The sequence below is a fragment of the Phascolarctos cinereus genome, unplaced genomic scaffold, assembly GCF_003287225.1.
Source record: "Phascolarctos cinereus isolate Bilbo 61053 unplaced genomic scaffold, phaCin_HiC Scaffold_4;HRSCAF=312, whole genome shotgun sequence".
In the NCBI taxonomy this organism is placed as follows: domain Eukaryota; kingdom Metazoa; phylum Chordata; class Mammalia; order Diprotodontia; family Phascolarctidae; genus Phascolarctos; species Phascolarctos cinereus.
The window spans coordinates 722,696,129-722,710,768 of NW_027555847.1; the positions used below are offsets into that span (position 1 = coordinate 722,696,129).

Consider the following 14,640-nt stretch of genomic DNA (forward strand, 5'->3'; position numbering starts at 1 on the left):
AGGCCAGATTCTTGGTTCAGCTCCTTTCTTCTCATCTACATTATAGTGAGAAAGACAGTCAGGAAGCATTTATGATGTACCTACTCTGTGCCAGGCATTGTGGTAAGCCCTGAGGCAAAAGACAGGCCCTGCTTTCAAGGGGCTCAAGTCTGACGGAGGGACAACAGGCGACAGACTGTGTACAAACAAGCCATCTATAGGATCAATAGGACATGATGGACAGAGGGAAGGTACTCGAGTGAAGAGGGCTTGGGGGAGGCTTCCCTCTGGCAGAAGATGGGATGTTAGCTGGGATCTGAAGGAAGTGAGGGAAGCCAGGAGGTGAGGGTGAGGAGGGAGAGAGTGCCGAGGAGGGAGAGAGTGCCGAGGAGGGAGACAGGCAGAGAAAATGCCTCCAGAGACAGAGAGTCTCATTCAGAGAAGGGCAAAGAGGTCGGTTGTCACTGGATGGCGTGGCGGGACATAACGGGTAGGAAGATGGAAAAGGCGTAGGAAGGAGGCAGGGGATGAGGGCCTTTGAACATCAGACAGAGGACTTCATATTTAATCCTGGAGGTGATGTGGAACCAGTAGAGTTTATTGAATAAGAAGCTGAGGTGGTCAGACCCAAGCTTTAGGAAAATCCCTTTGGTGGCCAAGGACGGATTGGAGGCAGGCAGACCGCCCCCCCCCCAACCCGCAGGCTATTACAGTTACTACCGAATAGTATTATAATTACTATTGTAAGAGCCTTGGGAGGGGGGAGGTCCGCCCACCTCCTCTCTAGGTGTGAACAGATGAAGATCTGCACCAGAGCGGGAGGTGTCAGAGAAGAGAAGGGGACATCCTTGAGAGACATTGCAAAAGTGAAACCAGCAGGCCTTGACAACAGATTGGACATGGTGAGCCCAGGATGGCTGACTCAGGGGGCCAGGAGGATGGTGCTGCCTTCCATGGTCATAGGGAAGGTAGGAGGTGGGGAGGATTGGGGGGAAGATAATGAATTCAGCCTTGGACATGTTGAGTTCAAGACATCTACAGGGCATCGAGTCTGAGATGTCTAACAGACAACTACACCAGAGGTCAGCAGAAAGGTTGAGACGATAAGTAGATGTGTGAAACATCAGCGTAGCAATGAGAATTGAATCCACGGGAGCTGATGACGTCACCCAGTGAAACGGTACAGAGGGAGAAGAGAAGAGGGCCCAGGACAGAGACCTGGAGGCACCTACGGGTAGAGGGTGTGATTTGGGACAGGATCCACCAAAGGAGACAGAGAGGGAGCCGTCAGAGAGGTAGGAGGAGAACCAGGAGAGCTGGTGTCTGAAGACAGTGCCAAGGAGGACAGAGTGATGGACAGCGTCAAAGGCTGCTGAGAGTCAAGGAGAGTGAGCATTGAGAAAAGGCCACTGCATTTGGCAACTAGTAACTACAGCGGTTGTTCTGGAGCACGCGGTTTCCACTGAATGGGCGAAGACTGAATAGGTCAGAAGCCAGCCGCTAGAGAGTTAACAGGAGAGCAAGAGGAGAGGGTGTGAGGGGATGCGGAAAGGCCCCCACAGGAAGGGCTCCATGTGAAGGTTTCTGGCGGATGGAGATGCGGAGGAACATTGCAGCCATGACAGTCACCCTGCTGTGCACACATCAAGGCTTGTGAGTGAAGGAATGAGGAAGCCTGATGTCCCTCAGAGAGCTGTGGCTTTAAGACGGACTCCTGAGTCCCCAAGGTATGACTGAAAGGCCCCACCCGGAGCTTCTTGAGAAAATCCTAGGAAACTCCCTGCGTGCCGGCACGTCCTTCTAAGAAGGTGCAGAGTGAGTTTTACAGACGGGGCTTAACCATCCTGAGCGGCTGAGTTTCCCCGGGCTTTCCTCTTTGCCCTAAAACCTTTTGTGGTGAGCGCGTAGCCCCATCCCAATCGTCTGCACCTATTTACAGAGCGCCTCTTAATTGCAGAGCGCTGTGCTAAGTGCGGTAGTCAGCCAATCGATCAGCCAGGATCTAGTAAATGCCTACTGTGCGCCAAACGCTGTGCGAGCACATAGTGTACACGCAAACGCCGCTGCGCTTCTCCGCGGCGTCTGCAAAGCGTTCTGCCAGCTTTGAAGCGCTCTGTGAAGGTCAGGCGTGATGAAGTAGGTTGTTATGGGACTCAGATACGTCAGCAACACTGAGCCCTGGAGGCGGGAAGACGTCTGGGATGGAATTCTGAGATGCAGAAAGAACTCATCCCGATGAGGAGGACGGGGCAGAACCGACGAAAGAGGCTGGTGTGGACGCTAAAGGAGCTCAGCCACCCGCCTCAAGTTTTAAAAGACATTTAGAGAAGGAGGAAGGGAGGAAGGAAAAAGAGAGGAAGGGGTGAAGGAAGCAAGGAAGAAGGGAAGGAGGGGGAGAGGAAGGGAGGGAGGAGGAAGGGAGGGAGGGAGGGAGGGAGGAAGGAAAGAAGGAAGGGAGGGAGGGAGGGAGGGAGGAAGGGAGGAAGGGAGGAGGGAGGAAGGAAGGAGGAAGGAAGGAAGGGAGGGAGGAGGGAGGAAGGAAGAAAAGAAGGAAGGGAGGGAGGGAGGGAGGAAGGAAAGAAGGAAGGGAGGGAGGGAGGGAGGAAGGGAGGAAGGAGGGAGGAGGAAGGAAGGAGGGAAGGAAGGAAGGGAGGGAGGGAGGAAGGGAGGAAGGGAGGGAGGGAGGAAGGGAGGGAGGAAGGAAAGAAGGAAGGGAGGGAGGGAGGGAGGGAGGAAGGGAGGAAGGGAGGGAGGGAGGAAGGGAGGGAGGAAGGGAGGGAGGGAGGAAGGGAGGAAGGAAGGGAGGAGGGAGGGAGGAAGGAAGGAGAGGGAAGGAAGGAAGGGAGGGGGAAGGAAGGGAGGGAGGAGGAAGGGAGGGAGGGAGGAGGAGGGAGGGAGGGAGGGAGGAAGGGAGGAAAGAAGGAAGGGAGGGAGGGAGGAAGGAAGGAAGGAAGGAGGGAAGGAAGGAAGGGAGGGAGGGAGGGAGGAAGGGAGGGAGGGAGGAAGGAAGGAAAGAAGGAAGGGAGGGAGGAGGAAAGAAGGAAGGGAGGGAGGGAGGAAGGAAGGAAAGAGGGAAGGAGGGAGGAAGGAAGGAAGGAAAGAGGGAAGGAGAGAAGGAAGGAAGAAGGAAGGGAAGGAGGAAGGAAGGAAAGAAGGAAGGGAGGGAGGAAGGAAGGAAGGAAAGAGGGAAGGAGAGAAGGAAGGAAGAAGGAAGGGAGGGAGGGAGGGAGGAAGGGAGGAAGGCGGGCTGGGTGTCACAGGATAAGGATTTGATCTGTGATTTTAGTGAGAGCTCTGAGCCCCCTCTATGAGCCCAGGGCAGCCCCTTCTCTTAAACATACTGTTTTTAAGAGCTGCCCAGAGACAAGAGACTTGCCAAAATCACCCAGTTAGGATATGTCAGAGGCAAGACTTGAACTCAGGTCTCCTCAAGGTCAGCTTTCTATCCTTTATGCTAGGTTGAATATTGTCTAACACATCATGAAAACACAGGGGCAGAAAAGGATTCTGTATTTAGAGCTGGAGGGGACCTCAGGTGCCATGTGATCAACACCCTCATTTTACAGGGGAGGAAACTGAAGCCAGAGAGGAGGAGTTCTACTTAATCCAATAAACATTTATCAAGTGCCTAATATGTGTCAGGCACTGTGCTAAGCCCTGGTGATACAAACAGATACTAGGGGCAGCTAGGTGGTGTAGTGGATAGAGCACCGGCCCTGGATTCAGGAGGACCTGAGTTCAAATCTGACCTCAGACACATAACACTTACTAGCTGTGTGACCCTGCGCAAGTCACTTAACCCCATTGCCTAGCAAAAAACAAACAAACAAAAAACTACAAACAGATACTTGTTCAAAGTCACGTTGGTAATAAGAAGAAGAGCTGTGATTTGGACTGAGGCCCTCTGATTTCCACTAAAAAGAATAACATCAGGAGCTCTAAAGCCTGAATGAGCAGAGGGAGTGTGTGTGTGTGTGTGTGTGTGTGTGTGTGTGTGTGTGAGAGAGAGAGAGAGAGAGAGAGAGAAAATGAGAGACAGAGACAGAGACACAGAGAAAGACACAGAGAATGAGAGAGACACAGAAAGACAGAGAGAGAGGAGACAGAGAGAGAGAAAATGAGAGAGACAGAGACATAGAGAAAGAGAGAGAAAGAGAATGAGAGAGAGAGACAGAGACACACACACACAGAGACAGAGACAGAGAGAGAGAATGAGAGAGAGAGACAGAGAGATGCAGAGAAAGACAGAGAGAAAGAGAATGAGAGGGAGACAGAGGCACAGAGAGAGAGAGAGAGAGAGAGAGAGAGAGAGAGAGAGAGAGAGAGAGAAAACAGAATCAAAGAAAGGCTACTTTGTTTGGATAGGACAATGACAACTGACCATGGAGAAAAGGCAAAGCTGCTCAGTTCTCATTTACTTTCTGCTTTCTCTGCCAAGGAGAATAGTCTTTGCACCAGAAAAGACAGAACTGAAAAATGGCAGACCAGGAGCTGAGGCCCTGGAAGAGGATGGAGGTGTGAAAGCACTCCTGGCTGTCTCTGGTGAGTTCTAGTTACTGTGATGAGGTAAAACATACACCCAGGGACTGAAAGAACCAGCGGATGAGACACATCGTCCACCATCTTGGTCATGTTTATAGAGGAGGGGAGGGATCTCAGTTTTTGAGAAGAGCAAAGGTCCTGATTTTTTTTAAAGGAAGACAATTAAGTCTTCAAACTATAGGCCAGTGAGCTTGACTTGAGTTACCTGGAGCACATATGTATTTTTAAAAATTTTATTAGTGGATAGAGTATTGGCCCTGGAGTCAGGAGGACCTGAGTTCAAATCTGCTCTCAGACACTTGACACTTACCAGCTGTGTGCCCCTGGGTGAGTCACTTAGCCCCAATTGCCTTGCCAAAAAAAAAAAAGTTTTATTGATGCCTGAAGCCTTATCACTTTAGACGGCTTTTTCTAGGGTTCTTTTTTTTTATACTATCCTCATTTTTTTAGACACTTAGTAACCAAGAAAAAATAGTTATGTCAAAGCTACAAACAAAATGGCTGCTTCTCACGGTATGTACAGAATTCTGTACCCACAGTAGGCCACTTCTTTACAAGAGGAGGGAGGTACGCTTCATCCTTTGTCCTCTGGAACAAAAACTGGCTGTTGCAATTCATCTGCGTTGTGCTGCCTTGTGGTGACTGTGCGTGTTGTTCCGCTGGTCCCACTTGTCTCTGCTCTGCATCAGTTCATATAACTTTTCTCATGTTTCTCTGAATTCTACATGTTCATTTTTCCTTATGGCACAATTACATGTCACTGTATTAATATGATACAGTTTATCCAACCGTTCTCCACTTGATGGGTAGCCACTTTCTCTCTCAAGTCTCTGCTACTACTACAAAAAAACCCCAACTTATTATTTTGGAACATTTGGGGCCTTTCTTTTTGTCTTTGGCCTTCTTGGGATGTAACGCCTCAGGGAAGTGCCAGATCATACTGAAAGAACAGGTTCCTCCTGGATTCAGTGGAGGCCTGGTCCCTGCCCCCAAAGAACGCACAGTATAAATGGGGATAGAGCCCACCCTAGATGCAAGCCTTTGGGCAGCCTAGGTAGCCAGCACCCGCACGCCTGCTCTTGTAGGCCCAGAGTCACTAGCACATCCCCCTGCTTTGTGCAACATGAAACCAACCACGTGTCCTCGCTCCAGTTCCCCAAGACTTTGCTGCCTCGGGATGGGCTGTGGCCCAAGATGCACCCGCACTCTCCCCCTTCACTCCCACCATCCTCCTCAGACTCCATGGTGTGCCTTACTCCATTCACCTTGAGCTCAAGGCCCACAGCTCTAGCTGCCTGCCAGCTCAATGTCTCAGAGGCATTTCACACTCAACAGCATCTTTCCCCCGCCCCCCACATCCTGCCCTCCTCCCAACCACACCACCCTCCGGTGGCCCGGGCTCACAACCTTGGAGTCACCCTTCACTCTTCACTCTCCCTCTCCCCCCAGATCTCATCAGTCACCAGGTCTTGACATTTCTGCCCACACAAAATCCCTAGTATCCATCCTCTTCTCTCCACTCATGCAGCCACCACCCTTCTTTAGGCCCTCATTACCCCAGCAAGAGGCTCCTAATTGGTTTCCCTGTGTACAGCCTCTCCCCTCTCCAATCCATCCTCCACCCAGCCACTGAGTTGGTATTCTGAATGTGTCAGTCATTCATGGTTATGGAGACCCAGAAACAAGCTGTATTTGGAGATTTACTAGATCAAGCTTGGGTGGGGGCCTAATGAGCTAAGGGGAGAATGGTGTCCTTGGGGCAGTCTCTGGGAAGGTACCTGGCTGCCAGGAGCCCAAAGCCATAGCTTCGTAACTGTAGGGCCATAAGGGACCTCTGGCGCCATCTTGTCCCACTCATATTTTACAGGGAGGGGGATGGAACTGAGGCCTAAGAATGTTAAGTGCCAAGCCCAAGCTCACACACAAACTGGCAGAGCCAAGATTTAGACCCATGTCACCCAGCATCAAATGCTGTCCTCTTTGCACTATACCTCACAGCTGGGAAATGGGTCACCCAGAGGAAGAGTGAAGGGAATGATGTGAGCCCCCAAAAAGTGCCATCTCATATGTGTCTTATATCAGTGGGGAGGAAGAAGTGGAGCCGGCAATGCACACGAGAGTTCCCAGGGATAGCAAATAAAGCAAAAACAGAAGGGGGTGCCAAGAACTTTACAAAGAGCTGTCCATTCACCGATGCAGGTAGCAGCAACCTTCATTCCTTAATTGAAGGTCTTCAAGCACAAATCTCTAACTTTGCCAGGCCTGTCCCTGGAGGACAGACACAGTCATAAGATGATTTAGATCTGGAAAAGATCTCAGGGGTCATTGAACATGAACTCTGCTCCCATTTTACAGATGAGGAAACTGAGGGTCAGATGGATGAAGTGACTTTTCCAAAGTGACAGAACCAAGAATTGAATCCAGGTCATTTGACTATCTGGCCCTCTCTCTGTGGGACCACACTGCCCCAGGGAGTCTATCCCTGGCCTCTCTCGGTGGGGGAATCTGCTGGACCCTTGTGCTCTCCTGGAACGGCCTTTCAGGGTTCAGGGTTAGCTCAGTGGATTCCCCCTTTTCTTCCCTCCCCCTTCCGTGGATCCCACATTTGCATGGGACAAAAACAGCCTGATGTGACCCCCCCCCCATTTCCACAAAGGAGGGGGAGCGGGACATGTTCTCTCCAGGCTGGCTGCCTGATTTTCTTAGGCCTCCTGTGTGTCTCTAGGCCCCAAGCACAAGTCTCTGCTTGTCCTGGCAGCCAAGAATACCATCCCACCCCTCCTTCAAAATCTCATTGAAAAGGAGTATTCCAAGAAGCCTTCCTGAGTTAAGGAATGGCAGATTCAAGACCCCTCAAGAGGCAGCACTGAGAGGTGGGCAGAGCGCCGGACTTGGCAGCAAAGACCTGAGCTTCAACAGCACCTCCTCACTTATTTACTATTACTACAGCCTCTTCTCTGTGCCTCGGTTTCCTCCTCTAGAAAATGAGTTTGACAGCTAAGTCCAAGTAGACTTGGAATCAGGAATACCCGAGTTCAAATCCTGCCACTTCCTAGCTGTAAGACCCTGAGCAAGTCACCTTAACCTCTCTGGGCCTCAATTTCCCTACCTGAAAAATAAAGATAATCATAGCAATCATACCTCACAGGGCCATTATAAGGATGAAATGAAATACCATGTAAAAAGCACTTTGCATGATTTAAAGTGTTGTAGAAGTGACAGCTAGTATTTCTATTCTATTTTATATTATTTATGCATTTATGGTATTTACACTTATACATTTATATTATTATTATAAAGAATGACAAAGAGTGGAGAGTCCGAGGGATTGGGGAGTAAACCGCTTGGGGGAGGGTTTTCTGCCAGAGCCCAGTGACTTTGATTTCTGCAATCTGCCTCCCTTTCTAGAAGAGAAGGTGAAGAAAGGACTCGGGGAGGTTTCTCTGCTCTCCAGGTCATTATGGAGAATGAAAAGGATGGGTTGGAAGAAGGGAAGAAAGATTTCAGTGGGAAAAGGAAGAGGGATATGAAGAAACCAAAGGGAATCTGGAGGCCACATGGTGAAAGAAAAAGAGAAGAAAGGGGAGAAGAAGGACCCTTGTGGCCCCTGGAGACAGGTCTGAAGTTGTTTCCAAAGAGGAAGAAATAAACAATAGTCCTCCAAGGATCCCACAGTCGAATGAAGTAACATATGTAAAATCCTTTGTTATTGGGACATTTCAGTCATGTCCAAATCTTTGTGACCCCCTTTGGGGTTTTCTTGGCAAAGCTGTCAGAGTGGTTCACAATGCCTTCTCCAGCTCATTTTACAGATGAGGAAACTGAGGCAAACAGGATTAGAGATCACACAGCTACTAAGTGTCAGAGGCTGGATTTGAACTCAGGCCTTCATAACTCCAGGCCTGGCACTTTATCCACTGTGCCACCTCGCTGCCCAGAAAGTCCTTTACAAATATCAACATGCTCTATAACTCTTGTTGTCAGCACCTTAAATGGTACAGTGGATAGAGTGCTGGAGTTGGAATCAGGAAGACCTGAGTTTGAATCTGTCCTCAGATCCTTACTAGCTGTGTGACCTTGGGCAAGTCACTTCACCTCCTTTGCCTCAATTTCCTCAACTGGGAAGTGGAGATGATCCCTGGCCCCCCAGGATTGTTGTGAGGATAAAATAAATATTTATAAAGCTCTCTACAAACCTTAAAGCCGATATTAGCTATTGTTATCGTAGAGCGTTCAGAACAAAAAAGGAGCTCTTAGGCCCCCTGTGCCATCCCCTCCTTTTTCAGAGGCCCTCAGAAGGGAAAAGACTTGTCCAGGGTCCCATAGTTAGTAATCAGGAGAGCCAGGATTCAAGCCTAGGTCTTCCACCAGCATAGGCAGAGCTCCTTCCACCGTCTACTCCGGGTGAATCTCTGTCCAGGGGTGCTGAAGCAGCTATTTCTTCCCCTGATAATGCTAAGAGAGGTCTGCTACCTTCCAGGCCTGGGCCCACTGTGTGCCAGAGAACCTCCCAAGACTGGTCCAACCAGATACCTGCTCCCGCTTCGATGATCCCCCAGGCACAGAGGAGGTGCCAGGAGGCACCTAGAAAGTGTTGCTACATGTGATTAAGTCTTGGCCAAGGAGACCTCAGGGCCGTAGGTGGCGTTTTTGACACTGTTTCCCAGAGAAGGTGAGGACTCCAGAAGAGAAAGGTAGATTCAGGAAGCAAGCAGCCAGCTAAGAAGATGGCGGGTGAGAGGAGGATTGAGATTTCTGTAGCTTGTTAAAAGGTAGGAATGATGTGCTCCTGGTAAGACAGGAAATGTTCTAACAAGGGCCAGAAAGAATGCAGGGCCCCAAAGTCTTGCAAATCAATCAACTGACCCGCGTTTAGGCAGTACCTATGTATGCCTGGCATTTAAACTTGGAGAGAAAATGGATTGGAAAAGCCTCAGTTAAACCCTTACTATGAGCCAAGCCCAGTGTTAAGCTGGAAAACCTGAAGTCACTGAAAATCTATACTTAACACAAACCCCAAAATTGCCACCTAATAAGGAAATGGATGGAAAAAATAAAGCCAAGGTCTTGAGTGATTTTGGGAGGAGATCAGAGGCCTAATGTGACAGGGGCATTAGCGAATGGGAGTGTTATCCTTGGAGCACAGGCCGTGTTCTGCCTGCTGGGTGCCCACACGGAGGTTCTGTGGCCTGCTTTTGGAAGTGGCTAATGACGGGGAAAGGAGGGGCTTCAGAGCAGGTGCAAGCATTCTCTCTCTATTTCCTGCTGGATTTCGGTGGGGTGAAGAAAAAGTCTTTTTTGTCAACTGCTAGGCCGATTTTTTGGTTGTTTTTATTTCATTTGTATCTAACTCTTCATGACCCCATTTTGGGGTTTTCTTGGCAGATATACTGGAGTGGTTTGCCATTTTCTTCTCTGGCTCATTTGACAGATGAAGAAACTGAGGCAAATAGGGTTAAGTGATTTGCCCAGGGTCACTCAGCTAGTAAGTGTCTGAGGCCGGATTTGAACTCAGGAAGATGAGTCTTCCTGACTCTAGGCCTGGTACTTTATCCACTGTGGCACCACCTAGCTGCCTGCTAGGACAATAACTAGCTTAATAGTTACAATCCAAGTATTACCCAAAACGGTAATTCAGAAAAGCTGGTATTTTCTATAACAACTTGAATACTAATAACAGCTGCCATTTTGTAGCCCCAAACCATCATACACACCATCTCACTTGATCCTGACAACGGCCCTGTGAGGAGGGGGCTGTTATTAGGAAATGAAGGCTGAGAGTGATTAAGTTATGTGCACCCAGCTAGTAAGTGTACAAGGCAGGATTGGAACTCAGGTCTTCATGGCTCCAATTCCAGCACCTTAGCCATTATACCAAGATGCCCCTCAAAGGGAAGAAAAGCTGCAATTCAAAAAATTATTTCTATTTGACCTTGGAATGTATATGAAAAAAAAGGTAGAGGCAGACTGAGCGTAATTGAGACAGAGAGCTGGCCGTGGAGGTAGCGGGAGCTGGGTTCAGGTTCTGCTTCTGATCGAGCCCTTTCTCCCACAGTCTTGGACAGCAACTGTAAGAACATTCCCAGATGTGCACGCAACAGTATATACTACAGCCATTGCCAGGGTTGGGACTGAATGTAAGAGGAAAGGTGGAGCTATCTAGGGTTATAAGTGTGGCTCTTCTCCTAAGAGAGGCATTCAATACCACCATGGCGGAAGTGACTTAAGAAAAATGCCAAAGAGCCTCGGAGAGGTGTGGAGGTTCACACGGATATCTCCTTGGCACACACAGTAGCAAATGTGAATATCATCTCCCCCAAGTAAAGACCACAAAGAGCAAAGGTGCAGAATGGAAAGGGAGATGCAATAGTGTATTAGAAATCCTTGATCTCCTTATTTAACCATTGAAAGTGAAAGCCCAAAGGGGGAGGATTCAGAATAGCACCAAGACCGAAATAAACAATTCTACTCCCATTAAAAACTCTGCTATGGCAGCTGCCAAAGCGATTTTCTTAAAGCCAGAAGACCCCTCCCCTCCTCAGGACTCTTCAGTGGCTCCCAACCATCTCCAGGATCAAACATGAAATCCTCCACTTGGCATCGAAGGCCCTTCACAGCGGGCCCCTTCCTTCCGGGATGCGCTTGACTCTGGCCCCAGGAGCTCTGGGCTAGGCCCGTCGGTGCCGTCAGGACACCTGGGCGCCCTGAGGTGTCTGCGAGTGCCTCTTTCCTTTGCCTTTGACTTGAGCTGGCTGTGCTCCCCCTAGTTTGAGGGGCCAGCAGCCAGCTTGCCAGTTCCATTTAACCAGCTAATGCCCATTGGCTTTTCTTCATTTCACAGATAGCACACATGTGGTTTTCTCTCTCAACACACTGGGGGCATAGTCTCCCCTCTGCCACCATCTTGGTCTCTGTGGCGGGATTAGGTTCAAGATTTAACTCGGTTCATACATAGCATTAGTCCCACCAAATTCATGTCCAAAGATGGCATTGCTGCCATCTTCTGTGGGCTGTAGTCTTGAAGGTCACTGCAGAGCCTTACCAGCTGTATGACCCTAGGCAAGTCACTTAACTGGTGTTTCTGCTCAGGTCCTCAACTCAAAAACGGGGATGACAGTAGCACCTCACTCTCAGGGTTGTTGCGAGGAGCAGACGAGATATTTGTAAAGTGCTGAGCACAGTGCTTGGCCCACTGGAGGCCCTTAATAAATGCTGGTCCCCTTCCTTTCCCTTCCTGATGCCAGGCTGGCTGTAACAACCTCTCCTAGTCCCCTGGACTCCCGAGTTTTGGTGGCTTTACAACTCCCCAGGTCAGGCGCTCTACTCCTTGTTCCTAGAATGAAAAAGAATGAACAAAAAAGCCACGGGGGCCCCATTTCCCAGGGGAAGTCTATCTGGCCCTGGGGGAGAAGAAAGAAGAAGGCCTCAAGGCCCTTCCCCTCATGACATGGTTCTCTCACCAGAAGCCTTGAGTGAAGGCATCACCTCACTCACTCACTTAGATGTGAATGCTGGTGCAAATCCAGGCCCTTTCTCTGGCCTCTCCAAAGTCCAGCTCTTCACCAATGGGACAAGGTCTTCCCACCCCCCAGTTCCAGATGTTCCCCATGGGCTCCAGTCCTCCCGACTCTCCCAGAAGCAGCTCCCTGATGTCCTCCACACGGATGACACCATTATAGCATATACCCTGTGCAGACCCCCTCGGTTTGCTTTTCAGCCCATTCTACAATTCAGAGACACCTATCCACCAAGACCCACAGGGGGACATAGTGGTAAAGTCTGGACAGTTAGATGCAGATCTGGGGCCCATCTTCACAATGGAGGTTCCAGGAAGAACCCACCAATGAGAAGAACATGGGATTTGGGCTGAGCCCTGGAGGAAGCCAGGACAAATAAGAAGAGGTGAAGAGGAAGAGCGTTCCAGGCACGGCGGGAAGAGGAGGAGGAGGAAGACCGGGAGAAGGAAGGAGAGGAGGATGGAGAGGGACCCTCACGGCATCTCAGAAACCGATGGGGGGATGGACAATATTCCAGCCTCTAATGTCCAGGACAGGAAATTAGGCTCACACAAGAAGCACTGTAGAGCTCAGGAAACATCCAACCTGACCTTCTCTATAACCGTACAGATGAGCAAATGGAGTCCCAGAGAAAGGAAGTGGTTTGCCCAAGGTCATGCAGATGACTTCAGCAGGGCTGAGATTCAACTGCAGGTCCAAATCCAGGCACCATGCTTCGTCGAAGAGGTTAGCCTGGTGCTGGGTCCTGAAGGACGGGGACCATTCAAACCCAGGCCTGATGATTCCATTGTTAATGCTCTTTCCTTTGGAAAAAAAAATTAAATTTTACTTCTTCAATTATCAAGCATTTTTCTCCCCCCCACTCTTGCACTGTTTCCTCTTTCTAAAATGGTTTTGTGATGCTTTTTTTTTTAAAATTACTTTTGTTTGAGTTGAAATCCGGCCTCAGACACTTGACGCTTCGTGGCTGTGTGATCCTGGGCAAGTCACTTAACCCCTGATTCCTAGCTGTGTGACCCTGGGCAAGTCACTTGACCCCATTGCCTCACCAAAAAAAAGGCCAAAACAAAACAAAAAAAACCCCAATACATTGCTGTCACTGGCCAATAACCTTTCATGTTGGCACTAGATTGTAACAAAGGCAGTTTTAAACAATGAACTGATACCACCTGACCCCGCGGGCTTTATTGCCTACCTGTCAGCCATCCCTCCTGTCTTCCAAAATAGGGAGATGCACTTCGCCGTCTGTCCTCTGGGGTGCAGGCTCCAGACTGGCCCGATCCAAGTCCCTGGCTCTCCTCCGCTTGCGCTCATTGTGTGCATTGCTGTTCTCTGGTCCTGCACACTTTGCTCTGCGTCCAGTCATCCAAGTCTCCCCATTAGACTGGGAGCCCCTCAAAGAGAGGGGCTTCTATTTGCCTTCCACATATCCCTAGCATTAAGCACAGTGCTTGGCACGTAGCAAGTGTGTTGACTGGCTTTCTTTTGGAAAGTCTTTGAGTTCCCCATGTTTTTCATTTCTCATAAACCAATACTATAGATGGTGCCATAGTGGATAGAGCGCCGGGCCTGGAATCAGGAAAACCTGAGTTCAAATCTGACCTCAGATGCTTACTAGCTGCGTGACCATGGGCAAGTCACTTGACCCTCATCTGTAAAATGAGCTGGAGAAGGAGATGGCAAACCTCTCCAGTATCTTTGCCAAGAAAAACCCAAATGGGGTCATGAAGAGTCAGCCATGACTGAAAAACGACTGGCCGGCAACGCTTTTCTATACCACAATGTATTCAGCCATTCCCCGATTGAAGGGAGCTGGTTTTGTTTCCAGTTTTCTTTATTCCACAAAAGTGTTGCTATGACTTCCACAGTGCATCTGGCCCTAAATCTCTGATCCTCTGATGCCTTCCAGCCCTAAACCCCATGAAATTAAGGTGGGGCCAGTGGATGGACTGTCTTGGACGCCAAGCTCAGTCTGGATTGGAACCAGTAGGCAGTAAGGGACCGTCTTATTTTCTTAAGCCAAGGAGTGACATGATGAAAACAGTATTTTGGAAAGATTAATTTGGCAGCGTGAAGGATGGGCAGGAATGGGAAGAATTTGGAGGCAGAGAGACCAGTTCACAGACTGGACTGGGGAGGCAGCTTTAGGAATGGAGAGGAAGGAATGGATCCAGAGAGACGAAGAAGGAAGGATCAATGGGATTTGGGGAGATTCAGGCCTGGTGAGCAGAGCCACAAAGGAGTGAAGTGATGCCCTTCCCATGACTGGGATGAAAGCATGGATGGTATCCCCATCAAAGATCCAGAGGACCCAACAGTGGGAAGCAGAGCTAGCACATGGATGGGCTGACAGTCAGAACCCCCCAAGACCTTGACAAGCCAGAACGTTGGATCTAATCTAATGACAAAGTGTGATGGGCATACACAAAATCTTATACTTGGGTTCAAAACCTCCCAAGTCCAAGAGGGGGAGTGAGTGGGGTAGGTGGGTAGTAATGTCTGAATAGACAAACAAGCTGGTTTTAGGGCCCGGAAGCTCCGTGTAAGTCAGCAACATGATGGAGTATCCAAGGAAAAGGCAAATATCATCTGAGCTGCCCTT

The 14,640-nt window shown here is 49.5% G+C and overlaps 1 long non-coding RNA gene across 1 annotated transcript; it reads left to right on the forward strand.

Annotated features, from left to right (window-relative positions):
* The first annotated feature begins 1,554 nt into the window (after positions 1–1,554).
* On the forward strand, positions 1,555–12,875 carry LOC144457151 (uncharacterized). The gene is made up of 3 exons (XR_013486511.1): positions 1,555–1,706; positions 4,418–4,521; positions 7,930–12,875. It is a non-coding gene; the product is annotated as an uncharacterized LOC144457151 (long non-coding RNA).
* The last annotated feature ends 1,765 nt before the right edge of the window (positions 12,876–14,640 follow it).